Below are 17,136 nucleotides of genomic sequence, written 5' to 3'. Positions count from 1 at the left end.
TCCTGGATCTTCCCCATCACCTGGGCACCGCAGGAACTCAGGAGACCCCGTAATGTTACAGAGTGGTGGGGCTGAGTGCTTAGGAGCAGGGGGTAGAAAAGTCACCACCGATCTGCTGATTCCATAACTGCAGAGTCCAGACCTCCTCTGGTATCAGCACAAACACTGCGCCCCCGCTGGGAGCAGCTGCATGCAGCCGTACATCACCAAGCACAAGGTCAATCATCGGATGGAGTGGTGTGAAGCCGCCACCACTGGACTCTGGAGGAGACGTGTTCTGTGCAGTGACGGATCATTTCCATATTAATGTCTATGGATGTGCAATGGGAGGCAATAAAAACTCCTGTAGGTGTCATGTGGATACTTTTCTCCATGTAGTACAGATGATACATCTATCATACGCCATTACTATCAGATTTCGGCTGATTAATGCTCAGAATAAAGAACAGCTCTGCCATCAGCAGTCTGTAAGTATAAAGGGAAAATAATATGGAGTTTTATCTTAATGGGGTTTTCAGCAGCAGATGGAAGGAAGGGAGACACAGTCATTACTAGTGGGTAGGCGGAGCCCACATAGGATAGAACACCTCAGATTAAAAAAGAGTGTTGTCCGGCCCCTCCAGCTTGGGCTCCTCCTACTCCAGCTCTCCAGTCTAAAATTTGAGGTCACAGAGGATGGTCGCTGCTGGAAGCAGCTCCTCAGAAAATTTTTTTATTTTTTTTTTATTTTTATCGGACAGAGACTTGGACCCCCGTGGTCTTGAGGTCTCAGGGGTCTCAGCGCTGCTGGACCCCCACCCCTCCCTTGGCGGATCTGCATTACCCTTTGAGAGAGGTCCCTGCAGAACCCTGCCGGCCCCGGGGGATGAGGGATGCTTCCCTGGCGGGGACGCAAACCGCGCATCTGGGGTCACTGCGTTCTCCGCCCTGGGGGGAAGCTTGGGCACAGCGCCACAAATCCCTGGGGGTCCCTGTGGCGCTCAGCTGGGTGAGTACTCAGCATGTTAATGTGTTTTGAGTGCTTCAGCGGCTGCTGCGGCAGCCGCTGCTACATGTTTTCAGGTGGTGACTTGTGTTTTTTTGTCCGCAGGTGGAGGCCTGCAGGACATGGAAGCGGGGCAGGAGCGGAGAGCGGAGGAGTCGCGCGCGCTTTTTTTGAAGCCGGCGGGGGGCGTGGCTTCGCGCCTTCCCGGTCTTTCGCGGGCAGGAAGCTCTCTGAGCGCGCGCTTTCTCCTGCCCCTCCTCTTCCGGTTTTCTCTCTCCTCACAGCGCGGCGGCCATTACTGAGGCCTCCATCGGGCTCCTCACTCTCCTCTCCTCCCGATAGACCGAAGGAACACTGCACCGCGGCCAGCTGGGTGAGTCGCTTCTGCCTGTCAGGGCAGAAGCTTAACCCCTCACCCCCTCAGCGCAGGGCACCTTTCTGAGGCACAATAAGGTGGCAGACTGTGCTGTCCTGCAGCTATTACCTCATATAGAGGTCTCTTTTTTTGTCTGGGGCTCGCACATCCTTTTCATTTCACAGAGGTTGTGGGGAGTCTGCGACATTAACCCCTTATTAGGCGGTTATCCCTTAATTGGGGGTCAGCTGGGGTAGCTCTCTTTTTAAGAGCTTTAACCCTTCAGCTTTCTTTTAAGAAACCACACTGTCCTACTTACTGACAGGTTTATCCTGCCATACACTGTGTGAGGGCATGTCAGATCAGGGTCCAGGAGGTGCGGACCGTCTCCCAGGTCCGCTACAGGATCAGTCTCGCGTGTCTGACACGCAGGAGTCCTCGACGGCGTCAAGCGCAGCGGTCGGGGGTTTCGGTGATGGGGCAGTGGTCAAAATGGAGGCCCTCACTCGTTCTATTGATGGCCTGTCTGACCTTCTAGGTTATTGGGTGTCAGCTAGATCCTCTCATGGCAGGAAGCGCCACAGGCCGGTACTGCCCTCCCCGCGCAGCGACTCGGAGATCTCTGTTATGGAGGGTTCCCCTTCAAGCTCAGATGGGGAGATGTCCGATTCGGATAAGGAGGATCGGCAGGGGCACTCTGCCTCTTTTTTAGGCCGTGCAGAGGCTTTTATTGGAGCCATGAGGGAGGCGTTACAGTTTCCGGAGGAGGTAACTAGACGTCCTGGTAAGTCGGCCCGGATGTTTCAGGAGTCGCATAGGTCGCGCTTGGCTTTACCATCTCTGGATGAGCTTAATGGGGCAGTGGAGAAGGAACGCCTGTGTCCAGATAAACGTTTTCAGGGGACACGGTTTTTTGAGGCACTGTATCCGTGTTCCACGGAGTTGATTGATAATTGGATTCCTTCTCCTGAAGTGGATGTCCCTTTATCCCAACTTAGCAAATCCTCATTACTGCCTGTTAAAGGGAAGGCGAGTCTGCAGGATCCGCTGGACAGAAAAACGGAGATGGCGGCGAAATCCATCTACGAGGCCGCGGGTCATGGATTCAGAGCGGTGCTAGGATCCATGTGTGCTTGTAAAGCTTCCCTAAGCTGGTTGGACCGTCTACGGACGGCGTGGCAGGATGGATCCCCGCTATCCGAGGTAGATGGGCTTTTCAAGTTGTTGGAGGATGCGGCCCGATATGGCAGTGATGCAGGTTTGGATACCGCGTCACTGCTGTCCAGGGCGCAATCCTCGGCGGTCACAGTCAGAAGAGCACTGTGGCTCAGACAGTGGACCGGGGACGCGGTTTCCAAGCAAGGTTTGCTATCTTTAGCTTACAAGGGTGGTCAGTTATTTGGATCTGACCTCACGGAGCTGATTGTCAAGGCAAAGGCAAAAGAAGCGGCCTTACCACAGCGAAGAACTGTGGCTTCTGCGTCGGGCAGGCCTAGTGCCGGTAGTAGTCGGCGGCCCTTTCGGTCCAGGGGACGGTCCGGTCAGCCCTCTTGGGGATCGGGTCGTCCCTCTTTTTCAGGAAAAAAGGCTTCTCAGAAATCCCGCACTCCCTGGAAACAGAGCTTCCGTCAAGACAAGCGGGAAGCTGACAAAAAGCCCGCTAAGGCGGACTGACGCCAGGTTTTCTCTCGAGGGCTCTCGAGTGGGGGGTCGCCTGCTCCAATTCGAATCGACTTGGGCGTCCCGCGTTTCGGACGCCTGGGTGACGCGGGTTGTGTCAGCAGGCTACTTCATAGAGTTTCTTTCTCGACCCCCGGACAGGTTTTGTCGATCTCGCATTCCGAAAGAGACCGAGCTAGTTGCCGCTCTACGGCAGGAGGTCGATTCCCTTCTGCAGAAGGGTGTGGTGGTACCGGTTCCGCCGGAGGACCGGGGAAGAGGGTTTTATTCAAACCTCTTTGTGGTCCCCAAAAAGGAGGACAAATTTTGCCCCATTCTGGATCTCAAAAGATTGAATCGGCATGTCCGCACCCGGAAATTCCGCATGGAGTCGCTTCGCTCTGTTGTGGCGGCCCTGTCGCAGAACGACTTTTTGGTGTCAATCGACATTCGCGACGCTTATTTGCATGTTCCTGTCGGAAGGGCCCACCAACGCTTCCTTCGTTTTGCCATAGGTCAGGACCATTTCCAGTTTGTGGCCCTACCATTCGGGTTGGCCTCGGCGCCCAGAGTTTTTACAAAAATTCTGGCACCTCTCATGGCGATCCTTCGAAGACAGGGGGTTACGGTTCTTCCCTACCTGGACGACCTTTTGATTGTGGCGTCCTCAAAGGAGGAGGCGGTGACGGCTCGCAATCTATCCCTTCAGCTCCTGGAGGACTTCGGGTGGCTAGTCAATTGGAAGAAGTCGTCTCTGGAACCGTCGCAGTCAATCCTGTTTTTGGGGATGCATTTCGACACGGTACGAGCAGTGGTGTCCCTGCCTCCAGACAAGCAAGCAAGTCTTCTTCGACATGTACAGGTTATGAAGTCTTCGACAGCAATGTCCCTTCGAAGGTGTATGCGCCTTTTGGGTTTGATGGTGGCGTCAATGGAGGCACTTCCGTTTGCCCAATTTCATTCCAGGACTCTCCAAATGCTCATTCTGAACCGTTGGGATCGATCACAGGCTTCGCTGGATCGCAGTGTCATCATCTCCCACAGGGTGCGAGAGTCTCTAGAATGGTGGTTACGTCCGGAAGCGTTATCCCTGGGGAAGTCCTTCCTCCTTCCGAGGTGGTCGGTTATAACCACCGATGCCAGCCTGTCAGGCTGGGGGGGTGTCTGGAACGATCTCTGGATTCAGGGAGTATGGTCGTCGGAAGAGTCTGTCCTGCCGATCAACATCCTGGAATTGAGGGCGATTTTCCTTTGCCTTCAACACTGGACGGTCCCTTTAAACGGTCTGCCAGTCCGAGTGCAGACAGACAACGCGACGGCGGTCGCGTATATCAATCATCAAGGTGGAACGAAGAGCTCCAGGCTCATGATGGAAGTGTCTCGGATCCTGGTATGGGCCGAGGCCAAGGTGCCAGCCATCTCTGCGATTCACATTCCGGGAGTTCAGAATATCACGGCGGACTTCCTCAGTCGCGAGAAGGTGGATCCCGGAGAATGGAGTCTTCACCCAGAAATTTTTGCACAGCTGTGCTCCCGTTGGGGAACTCCTCAAGTGGATTTGATGGCATCAAGGTTCAACACCAAGTTACCGACGTTCATGTCCAGGTACAAGGACCCGAAGGCTGTGGCGGTGGATGCTCTGGTGGCTCCGTGGGACCAATTCGAGCTAATCTATGTGTTCCCGCCGATATCCTTACTTCCTCTGGTGTTGCGTCGGATCAGACTGGAAAGAGTCTCGGCTATGTTAGTAGCCCCAGACTGGCCAAGGAGGACGTGGTTCTCGACGCTGGTGTCGCTTCTGGCTGCGCCTCCACTTCCTCTCCCTCTTCGCCCGGACCTGTTAACCCAAGGGCCCGTTCGTCATCCGGACCTGAAGTCTCTGCGTTTGACGGCGTGGCTCTTGAGACCGAAATCTTGACTCGTCAAGGTTTTTCAGCCGAAGTCATTGCCACTCTGCGAGCTGCCAGGGGTCCTGCCACTACTAGGATCTATCACAAGACTTGGGAGGCCTTCTTTTCATGGTGTTCGGGTTCTTCAAGGAACCCGAGGATTTTTTCCATTCCCAATTTGTTGGCCTTTTTGCAGTATGGCCTGGACAAGGGTTTGGCAGTTAGCACTCTGAGGGGTCAGGTTTCTGCTTTGTCCTTGCTGTTTCGGAAGGCTATCGCCTCGCGTAGGGACGTTCGTTCCTTTTTTCGCGGGGTAACCCGTCAGTTTCCGCCGCGGAAGGCGCTTGTGTCCCCTTGGCGGCTCAATCTGGTCTTGGAGGCTCTTCAACATGGGCCTTTTGAGCCTATGGACTCTGTTAGCCTTTCTTTGCTTTCTTGGAAGGTTGCCTTTTTAGTGGCAGTCACCTCTTTGAGAAGGGTTTCTGAACTGGCGGCTCTTTCTTGCTCGCCTCCTTTTCTGGAGTTTCTCCCGGATCGCGTGGTGCTTCGCACACGGGGCGACTTTCTACCTAAGGTGGTGTCACAATTTCATGTTAACCAGGATATTGTGTTGCCCTCGCTCTGTCCGGAACCGAGGAATGCGAAGGAACGGGCCTTGCACGCATTGGATTTAGTGCGGGCTTTGAAGTTCTATTTGTCTATTACTCAAGGTTTTCGGAAATCGGACTCTCTGTTTGTGATTCCAGCAGGTCGTCGGCGTGGTCAACGAGCTTCCAAGGACACTATAGCTCGATGGATTCGGTCGGCCATTTTAGAGGCTTACCGACTCAAGGGCGAATCTTGTCCAATTAAGATTCGAGCTCACTCCACGAGAGCTGTGGGTTCATCGTGGGCTTTTCATCAAGGGGCCTCGGCAGCTCAACTCTGCCGGGCGGCTACCTGGCGCTCCGTCCACACTTTTACAAAGTTTTATAAGGTGGACGTCAGTGCTTCCGCTGATGCAGCCTTAGGACGTAGGGTCCTGCAGGCGGCTGTAGTTTAAGTTATCGTTAACTTGTATTTAGCGCTAGTTGCGCATTTTTTCTAGGTTGTTGGGATTCTGCCTTTGTTGGTTTTTTCCCACCCTTAATTTCTGGACTGCTTTGGGACGTCCCACTAGTAATGACTGTGTCTCCCTTCCTTCCATCTGCTGCTGAAAGACGGATTTTGGTAAGACCTTACCTGTAAAATCCTTTTCAGCGAGGGAAGGAAGGGAGACACAGCTCCCTCCCATGGCAGAAGTGTGTTGTTGTGTTTTCAGATGCAGCGTGACCCTTCTCTGATAGCGATTATCTGGGCTGAGGTCGGCGCGCTAAGGCTCTGTTCCAGCATTGCCAGCTCATCGCAGTGGTCAGGTCCAGTGAGTAGTACCTGGGACTGTGTGGTTTTTCTGTTATATGCATAACCTGTCTCTTGTTTTTTCTCTGAAGTTCTTCAGAAGGGGTTATGTTGCTCCGCTGGTGATATTTGCTCTTCCTTAGCTTGTGTACGGACTGGAGAGCTGGAGTAGGAGGAGCCCAAGCTGGAGGGGCCGGACAACACTCTTTTTTAATCTGAGGTGTTCTATCCTATGTGGGCTCCGCCTACCCACTAGTAATGACTGTGTCTCCCTTCCTTCCCTCGCTGAAAAGGATTTTACAGGTAAGGTCTTACCAAAATCCGTCTTTCAGGAGTGTAAAAACAAAAATCCTGCCCACAGTAACCTATGTGTGCTTCCCCTGCGGTGACTGTCACCCACAGTGTAAGCACCCCGTGGTCCTCGTGTGACTCCATCATCTAATGGGTAGTCATATCCTGTCAGCAGCGGCCGTGGGATCTGAGAGCGTCTGTCCTGTTATAGGGACTGAAGAACAGAGGCCTCGGGATAAATAATAGGCCTCGTTTATCAGAAAAGCTCTGTTGCCCATAGCAACCAATCACAGCTCAGCTTTCATTTTGGAAACAGTCGTGGTAAAATGAAAGTTGCGCTGTGATTGGTTGCTGTGGGTAACTAGGCTTTTTTTTTAAGCCGTTTTTATTAATGTGGCCTAAAATAAAAGATATGGACTTTCACCCCTGGAGGGCCGAGCTATTTTCTCTTTAAAAGAGCCATAACGCTTTATTTTTTTTCATCAACTTTTGTAGGACGAGTTGTAGTTTGAATGACCTCATTCATTTTACCATAAAACGAACTGAGAAATGGGAGGTGGGAAATTAGGTCAAAGGATGGGGAAAAAACCCACGATTCCAGGAACTCGCCTCAAGATCTGCCGTATACGGGGACCGACCCATGAGACCTGCCGTACAGGGGAACTGACCCACAAGGCCTGCTGTATACAGGGACTAACCTACAAGGCCTGCTGTATACGGGAACTGACCCACAAGGCCTGCTGTATACAGGGACTAACCCACAAGGCCTGCTGTATAAGGGAACTGACCCACAAGGCCTGCTGTATACAGGGACTAACCTACAAGGCCTGCTGTATACGGGAACTGACCCACAAGGCCTGCTGTATACAGGGACTAACCCACAAGGCCTGCTGTATACGGGGACTAACCCACAAGGCCTGCTGTATACGGGAACTGACCCACAAGGCCTGCTGTATACAGGGACTAACCCACAAGGCCTGCTGTATAAGGGAACTGACCCACAAGGCCTGCTGTATACAGGGACTAACCTACAAGGCCTGCTGTATACGGGAACTGACCCACAAGGCCTGCTGTATACAGGGACTAACCCACAAGGCCTGCTGTATACGGGGACTAACCCACAAGGCCTGCTGTATACGGGAACTGACCCACAAGGCCTGCTGTATACAGGGACTAACCCACAAGGCCTGCTGTATAAGGGAACTGACCCACAAGGCCTGCTGTATACAGGGACTAACCTACAAGGCCTGCTGTATACGGGAACTGACCCACAAGGCCTGCTGTATACAGGGACTAACCCACAAGGCCTGCTGTATACGGGGACTAACCCACAAGGCCTGCTGTATACGGGGACTAACCCACAAGGCCTGCTGTATACGGGGACCGACCCATGAGGCCTGCTGTACAGGGGGACTAACCCACAAGGCCTGCTGTACAGGGGAACTGACCCACAAGGCCTGCTGTGTACGGGGACTAACCCACAAGGCCTGCTGTACAGGGGAACTGACCCACAAGGCCTGCTGTGTACGGGGACTAACCCACAAGGCCTGCTGTACAGGGGAACTGACCCACAAGGCCTGCTGTATACGGGGACCGACCCATGAGACCTGCTGTACAGGGGAACTGACCCACAAGGCCTGCTGTATACGGGGACTGACCCACAAGGCCTGCTGTATACGGGGACCGACCCATGAGACCTGCTGTACAGGGGAACTGACCCACAAGGCCTGCTGTGTACGGGGACTAACCCACAAGGCCTGCTGTATACGGGGACTAACCCACAAGGCCTGCTGTATACGGGGACCGACCCACAAGGCCTGCTGTATACGGGGACTAACCCACAAGGCCTGCTGTATACGGGGACTGACCCACAAGGCCTGCTGTAGACGGGGACTAACCCACAAGGCCTGCTGTATACGGGGACTGATCCACAAGACCTGCCATATACTGAGACCGACCCACAAGGCCTGCTGTATAGGGGAACTGACCCACAAGGCCTGCTGTATACGGGGACTAACCCACAAGGCCTGCTGTATACGGGGACCGACCCACAAGGCCTGCTGTATAGGGGAAGTGACCCACAAGGCCTGCTGTATACGGGGACTAACCCACAAGGCCTGCTGTATACGGGGACTAACCCACAAGGCCTGCTGTATACGGGGACCGACCCACAAGGCCTGCTGTATACGGGGACTAACCCACAAGGCCTGCTGTATACGGGGACTAATCCACAAGACCTGCCATATACTGGGACCGACCCACAAGGCCTGCTGTATAGGGGAACTGACCCACAAGGCCTGCTGTATACGGGGACTAATCCACAAGACCTGCCATATACTGGGACCGACCCACAAGGCCTGCTGTATAGGGGAACTGACCCACAAGGCCTGCTGTATACGGGGACTAACCCACAAGGCCTGCTGTATACGGGGACTAATCCACAAGGCCTGCTGTATACGGGGACTGACCCACAAGGCCTGCTGTATACGGGGACTGATCCACAAGACCTGCCATATACTGGGACCGACCCACAAGGCCTGCTGTATAGGGGAACTGACCCACAAGGCCTGCTGTATACGGGGACTAACCCACAAGGCCTTCTGTATACGGGGACCGACCCACAAGGCCTGCTGTATACGGGGACTGACCCACAAGGCCTGCTGTATACGGGGACTAATCCACAAGACCTGCCATATACTGGGACCGACCCACAAGGCCTGCTGTATAGGGGAACTGACCCACAAGGCCTGCTGTATATGGGGACTAATCCACAAGACCTGCCATATACTGGGACCGACCCACAAGGCCTGCTGTATAGGGGAACTGACCCACAAGGCCTGATGTATACGGGGACTAACCCACAAGGCCTGCTGTATACGGGGACTAACCCACAAGGCCTGCTGTATACGGGGACTGACCCACAAGGCCTGCTGTATACGGGGACTAATCCACAAGACCTGCCATATACTGGGACCGACCCACAAGGCCTGCTGTATAGGGGAACTGACCCACAAGGCCTGCTGTATATGGGGACTAATCCACAAGACCTGCCATATACTGGGACCGACCCACAAGGCCTGCTGTATAGGGGAACTGACCCACAAGGCCTGATGTATACGGGGACTAACCCACAAGGCCTGCTGTATACGGGGACTAACCCACAAGGCCTGCTGTATACGGGGACTGACCCACAAGGCCTGCTGTATACGGGGACTGACCCACAAGGCCTGCTGTATACGGGGACCGACCCACAAGGCCTGCCGTATAAGGGAACTGACCCACAAGGCCTGCCGTATAGGGGAACTGACCCACAAGGCCTGCTGTATACGGGAGACCGACCCACAAGGCCTGCTGTATACAGGGACTAACCCCCAAGGCCTGCTGTATACGGGGACTAATCCACAAGACCTGCCATATACTGGGACCGACCCACAAGGCCTGCTGTATAGGGGAACTGACCCACAAGGCCTGCTGTATAGGGGAACTGACCCACAAGGCCTGCTGTATACGGGGACTAACCCACAAGGCCTGCTGTATACGGGGACTAATCCACAAGGCCTGCCGTATACTGGGACCGACCCACAAGGCCTGCTGTATACGGGGACTAACCCACAAGGCCTGCTGTATACGGGGACTGACCCACAAGGCCTGCTGTATACGGGGACTGACCCACAAGGCCTGCTGTATACGGGGACCGACCCACAAGGCCTGCTGTATACGGGGACTAATCCACAAGGCCTGCCGTATAAGGTAACTGACCCACAAGGCCTGCCGTATAGGGGAACTGACCCACAAGGCCTGCCGTATACGGGGACTAACCCACAAGGCCTGCTGTATACGGGGACTGACCCACAAGGCCTGCTGTATACGGGGACTGACCCACAAGGCCTGCTGTATACGGGGACCGACCCACAAGGCCTGCTGTATACGGGGACCGACCCACAAGGCCTGCTGTATACGGGGACTGACCCACAAGGCCTGCTGTATACGGGGACCGACCCACAAGGCCTGCTGTATAAGGGAACTGACCCACAAGGCCTGCTGTATAGGGGAACTGACCCACAAGGCCTGCCGTATAGGGGAACTGACCCACAAGGCCTGCTGTATACGGGGACCGACCCATGAGACCTGCCGTACAGGGGAACTGACCCACAAGGCCTGCTGTATACGGGGACTAACCCACAAGGCCTGCTGTATACGGGGACCGACCCACAAGGCCTGCTGTATACGGGGACCGACCCACAAGGCCTGCCGTATAGGGGAACTGACCCACAAGGCCTGCCGTATAGGGGAACTGACCCACAAGGCCTGCTGTATACGGGGACTAATCCACAAGACCTGCCATATAATGGGACCGACCCACAAGGCCTGCCGTATAAGGGAACTGACCCACAAGGCCTGCAGTATACGGAGACCGACCCACAAGGCCTGCTGTATACAGGGACTAACCCACAAGACCTGCCATATACTGGGACCGACCCACAAGGCCTGCCGTATAGGGGAACTGACCCACAAGGCCTGCTGTATAGGGGAACCGACCCACAAGGCCTGCCATATAGGGAAACCGACCCACAAGGCCTGCTATATAGGGAAATCGACCCACAAGGCCTGCCATATAGGGGAACCGACCCACAAGGCCTGCCGTATATGGGAGACCGACCCACAAGGCCTGCCGTAAAGGGAAACCGACCCACGAGACCTGCCGTATACGGGAGACCGACCCACGAGACCTGCTGTATACGGGAGACTGACCCACAAGGCCTGCCGTATAGGGGAACCGACCCACAAGGCCTGCCGTATAGGGAAACCGACCCACAAGACCTGCTGTAAACGGGAGACCGACCCACAAGGCCTGCCGTATAGGGGAAAGGACCCACAAGGCCTGTCGTATAGGGAAACCGACCCACGAGACCTGCTGTAAACGGGAGACCGACCCACAAGGCCTGCCGTATAGGGGAACTGACCCACAAGGCCTGCCATATAGGGGAACCGACCCACAAAGCCTGATGTAAACTGGGACCGACCCACAAGGCCTGCCGTATAGGGAAACCGACCCATGAGGCCTGCCGTATACGGGGACAACCCACAAGACCTGTCGTATACTGGGAACACCAACCCACTGCAACACCTGTAGTACGCTGAGAACACCTCGCAACACCGGCTGTATATTGGGAACACCCAACAACATTATATGTACGCAGGGAACACCCCACAACACCTGTCGCATACAGGGAACACCCCACAACACCTGCCGTATACAGGAAACCCCACACAATGCCTGTAGTATACAGGGAACACCCCAGAACACTTATTATATACAGAGAATACCACACAATGCCTGCCACATACCAAAAATACCCCACAACACCTATAGTATACAGGGAACACTCAACAACACATCGTATACGCTGAACACTCCACAACATTATATGTACACAAGGAACACAACACCTATTGTATTACAGGGAACACCACACAACACCTGCCGTATAACAGAAACACCCCACAACACCTATCGTATACAGGGATCACCCCAAAACACCTATCATATACAGGGAACACCCCACAACACCTATCGTATACAGGGATCACCCCACAACACCTATCGTATACAGGGATCACCCCACAACACCTATCATATACAGGGAACACCCCACAACACCTATCATATACAGGGAACACCCCACAACACCTATCGTATACAGGGATCACCCCACAACACCTATCATATACAGGGAACACCCCACAACACCTATCGTATACAGGGATCACCCCACAACACCTATCATATACAGGGAACACCCCACAACACCTATCGTATACAGGGATCACCCCACAACACCTATCGTATACAGGGATCACCCCACAACACCTATCATATACAGGGAACACCCCACAACACCTATCGTATACAGGGATCACCCCACAACACCTATCGTATACAGGGAACACCCCACAACACCTATCGTATACAGGGATCACCCCACAACACCTATTGTATTACAGGGAACACCACACAACACCTGCCGTATAACAGAAACACCCCACAACACCTATCGTATACAGGGATCACCCCACAACACCTATCGTATACAGGGAACACCCCACAACACCTATCGTATACAGGGATCACCCCACAACACCTATCGTATACAGGGAACACCCCACAACACCTATCGTATACAGGGATCACCCCACAACGCCTATCGTATACAGGGATCACCCCACAACGCCTATCGTATACAGGGATCACCCCACAACACCTATCGTATACAGGGATCACCCCACAACACCTATCGTATACAGGGATCACCCCACAACACCTATCGTATACAGGGATCACCCCACAACACCTATCGTATACAGGGATCACCCCACAACACCTATCGTATACAGGGATCACCCCACAACACCTATCGTATACAGTGAACAATCCTGCAAACCTGATCTAGTTATTCACATCACTTGGTTTTATTGTAATGCCGGGCTATAAACAGTTTTCTATTGATATTCTTGTACTCATCCTGGAAATTCCCTTAAACTTTTTTTTTTTTTCATTTTATTTATCTACAAACCAGATTACAATCAGCAAACAGTGACCTAATTCTCTGTGATAGTGAAAATGAAAATGGAAGAAAACAGAAGTGAGCTGATCACACCCTCCTCGTCCCATGACCCCCGAGCCCCGACTGACCTCGCCCCACTGCCCAGGATATTACTGGGTCCTTCCCTGGTGAAACCTTACGCAAGAATGTCATCATTGTTTCTTTTCACCAGGATTTCATCATCCTCCGACTTAGATTTGGGTAAAGGACGTTTTCCAAACAAGTTTCTGCTTCTACCCTAGACCACCAGGGAAGCAGACTGTAACTGGTCTTTGAGCCTAGACCACCAGGGAAGCAGAATGTAACTGGTCTTTGAGCCCAGTCCACCAGGAAAACAGAATGTAACTGGTCTTTGAGCCTAGACGACCGGAAAACAGAATGTAACTGGTCTCTGAGCCCAGTCCACCAGGAAAACAGAATGTAACTGGTCTCTGAGCCTACACCACCAGGAAAACAGAATGTAACTGGTCTTTGAGCCTATATCACCAGGAAAACAGAATGTAACTGGTCTTTGAGCCTACACCACCAGGAAAACGGAATGTAACTGGTCTTTGAGCCTAGACCACCAGGGAAGCAGAATGTAACTGGTCTATGAGCCTAGACCACCAGGAAAACAGAACGTAACTGGTCTTTGAGCCTATATCACCAGGAAAATAGAATGTAACTGGTCTTTGAGCCTATATCACCAGGAAAACAGAATGTAACTGGTCTTTGAGCCTACATCACCAGGAAAACAGAATGTAACTGGTCTTTGAGCTTAAACCACCAAGGAAGCAGAATGTAACTGGTATTTGAGCCTACATCACCAGGGAAGCAGAATGTAACTGGTCTTTGAGTCTAGTCCACCAGTAAAACAGAATGTAACTGGTCTTTGAGCCTAGACCACCAGGAAAGCAAAAGGTAACTGATCTTTGAGCCTAGACCACCAGGGAAGCAGAATTTAACTGGTCTTTGAGCCTAGACCACCAGGAAAACAGAATGTAGCTGGTCTTTGAGCCTAGACCACCAGGGAAGCAGAATTTAACTGGTCTTTGAGCCTAGACGACCAGTAAAACAGAATGTAACTCGTTTTTGAGCCTAGACCACCAGTAAAAGAGAATGGAACTGGTCTTTGAGCCTAGACCACCAGGATAATGGTGGGTCACCCTTCTAATACTCTCAGCAACAGGGAAACACTTATTAACCTTTTCACACACTCAAACCACTCAAAAAATGAGCATTAACTTCTCCACTAACCTAGACTAAAGCACCCATAAAACCACCCACTAGACTTTCATTTCGGTTCATGGGACAGTTCGGTGATGAAGGAGACTGATGACCGATAGGTGTAATGTTGCTCATGTTACACGTTACTTGTGGTGGACTTTAGCTGTATCATCAGGGGAACGTCAGGCAAAATGCCTTTGTTTAGTTCCCTTTCATCAAGGATGGACCCGATAAAATGCAAAGTGAAGAATCTGGGCTCCGTTTCCTGTGAAGCATCTGGATAAATGACAAGAAAACTCTTCTATTTTTGTTCTCTTAGTTTACATTTTTGTGCATTGAGTAATTTTCCTTAACACAAGGTCATGACAGAAGTGACGCCGGAAACCTGATATATAGCAAACACTGTATGTGAGAACTCCGAGAGGAAAATCATCTATCACACAGCATTTACATGTGTATGTCCCTTACATCTCCTCTGATTTATGTACCCAGTGTTACAATATGATTTCCATATTATAGAAGCTCCAGGTTCAACATTAATTATATACCTCTACATAGGGGCAGTATTATAGTAGTTATATTCTTGTACATAGGGGCAGTATTATAGTAGATATATTCTTGTACATAGGGAGCAGTATTATAGTAGTTATATTCTTGTACATAGGGAGCAGTATTATAGTAGTTATATTCTTGTACATAGGGGCAGTATTATAGTAGTTATATTCTTATACATAGGAGCAGTATTATAGTAGTTATATTCTTGTACATAGTGAGCAGTATTATAGTAGTTATATTCTTGTACATAGGGGCAGTATTATAGTAGTTATATTCTTGTATATAGGGGGCAGTATTATAGTAGTTATATTCTTGTACATAGGGGCAGTATTATAGTAGTTATATTCTTATACATAGGAGTAGTATTATAGTAGTTACATTCATGTACATAGTGAGCAGTATTATAGTAGTTATATTCTTGTACATAGGAGCAGTATTATAGTAGTTATATTCATGTACATAGTGAGCAGTATTATAGTAGTTATATTCTTGTACATAGGGGCAGTATTATAGTAGTTATATTCTTATACATAGGAGTAGTATTATAGTAGTTATATTCATGTACATAGTGAGCAGTATTATAGTAGTTATAATCTTGTACATAGGAGCAGTATTATAGTAGTTATATTCTTGTACATAGGGAGCAGTATTATAGTAGTTATATTCTTGTACATAGGGAGCAGTATTATAGTAGTTATATTCTTGTACATAGGGAGCAGTATTATAGTAGTTATATTCTTGTACATAGGGGCAGTATTATAGTAGTTATATTCTTATACATAGGAGCAGTATTATAGTAGTTATATTCTTGTACATAGTGAGCAGTATTATAGTAGTTATATTCTTGTACATAGGGGCAGTATTATAGTAGTTATATTCTTGTATATAGGGGGCAGTATTATAGTAGTTATATTCTTGTACATAGGGGCAGTATTATAGTAGTTATATTCTTATACATAGGAGTAGTATTATAGTAGTTATATTCATGTACATAGTGAGCAGTATTATAGTAGTTATATTCTTGTACATAGGGGCAGTATTATAGTAGTTATATTCTTATACATAGGAGTAGTATTATAGTAGTTATATTCATGTACATAGTGAGCAGTATTATAGTAGTTATAATCTTGTACATAGGAGCAGTATTATAGTAGTTATATTCTTGTACATAGGGAGCAGTATTATAGTAGTTATATTCTTGTACATAGGGAGCAGTATTATAGTAGTTATATTCTTGTACATAGGGGCAGTATTATAGTAGTTATATTCTTATACATAGGAGCAGTATTATAGTAGTTATATTCTTGTACATAGTGAGCAGTATTATAGTAGTTATATTCTTGTACATAGGGGCAGTATTATAGTAGTTATATTCTTGTATATAGGGGGCAGTATTATAGTAGTTATATTCTTGTACATAGGGGCAGTATTATAGTAGTTATATTCTTATACATAGGAGTAGTATTATAGTAGTTATATTCATGTACATAGTGAGCAGTATTATAGTAGTTATATTCTTGTACATAGGAGCAGTATTATAGTAGTTATATTCTTGTACATAGTGAGCAGTATTATAGTAGTTATATTCTTGTACATAGGGGCAGTATTATAGTAGTTATATTCTTATACATAGGAGTAGTATTATAGTAGTTATATTCGTGTACATAGTGAGCAGTATTATAGTAGTTATATTCTTGTACATAGGAGCAGTATTATAGTAGTTATATTCTTGTACATAGTGAGCAGTATTATAGTAGTTATCTTCTTGTACATAGGGGCAGTATTATAGTAGTTATATTATTGTACATAGGGGGCAGTATTATAGTAGTTATATTCTTGTACATAGGAGCAGTATTATAGTAGTTATATTCTTGTACATAGGAGCAGTATTATAATAGTTATATTCTTGTACATAGGGGGCAGTATTATAGTAGTTATATTCTTGTACATAGGGGCAGTATTATAGTAGTTATATTCCTGTACATAGGGGGCAGTATTATAGTAGTTATATTCTTGTACATAGGAGCAGTATTATAGTAGTTATATTCTTGTACACAGGAGCAGTATTATAGTAGTTATATTCTTGTACATCGAGGCAGTATTATAGTAGTTATATTCTTGTACATAGGGAGCAGTATTATAGTAGCTATATTCCTGTACATAGGGGGCAGTATTATAGTAGTTATATTCTTGTACATAGGAGCAGTATTATAG

This window comes from Phyllobates terribilis, unplaced genomic scaffold (genome assembly GCF_046119375.1).
Source record: "Phyllobates terribilis strain yellow unplaced genomic scaffold, ASM4611937v1 Scaffold_1__5_contigs__length_1240528914, whole genome shotgun sequence".
Lineage (NCBI taxonomy): Eukaryota > Metazoa > Chordata > Amphibia > Anura > Dendrobatidae > Phyllobates > Phyllobates terribilis.
The sequence above is the reverse complement of the archived record's forward strand: the minus strand, read 5'-3'. Positions refer to the sequence as shown.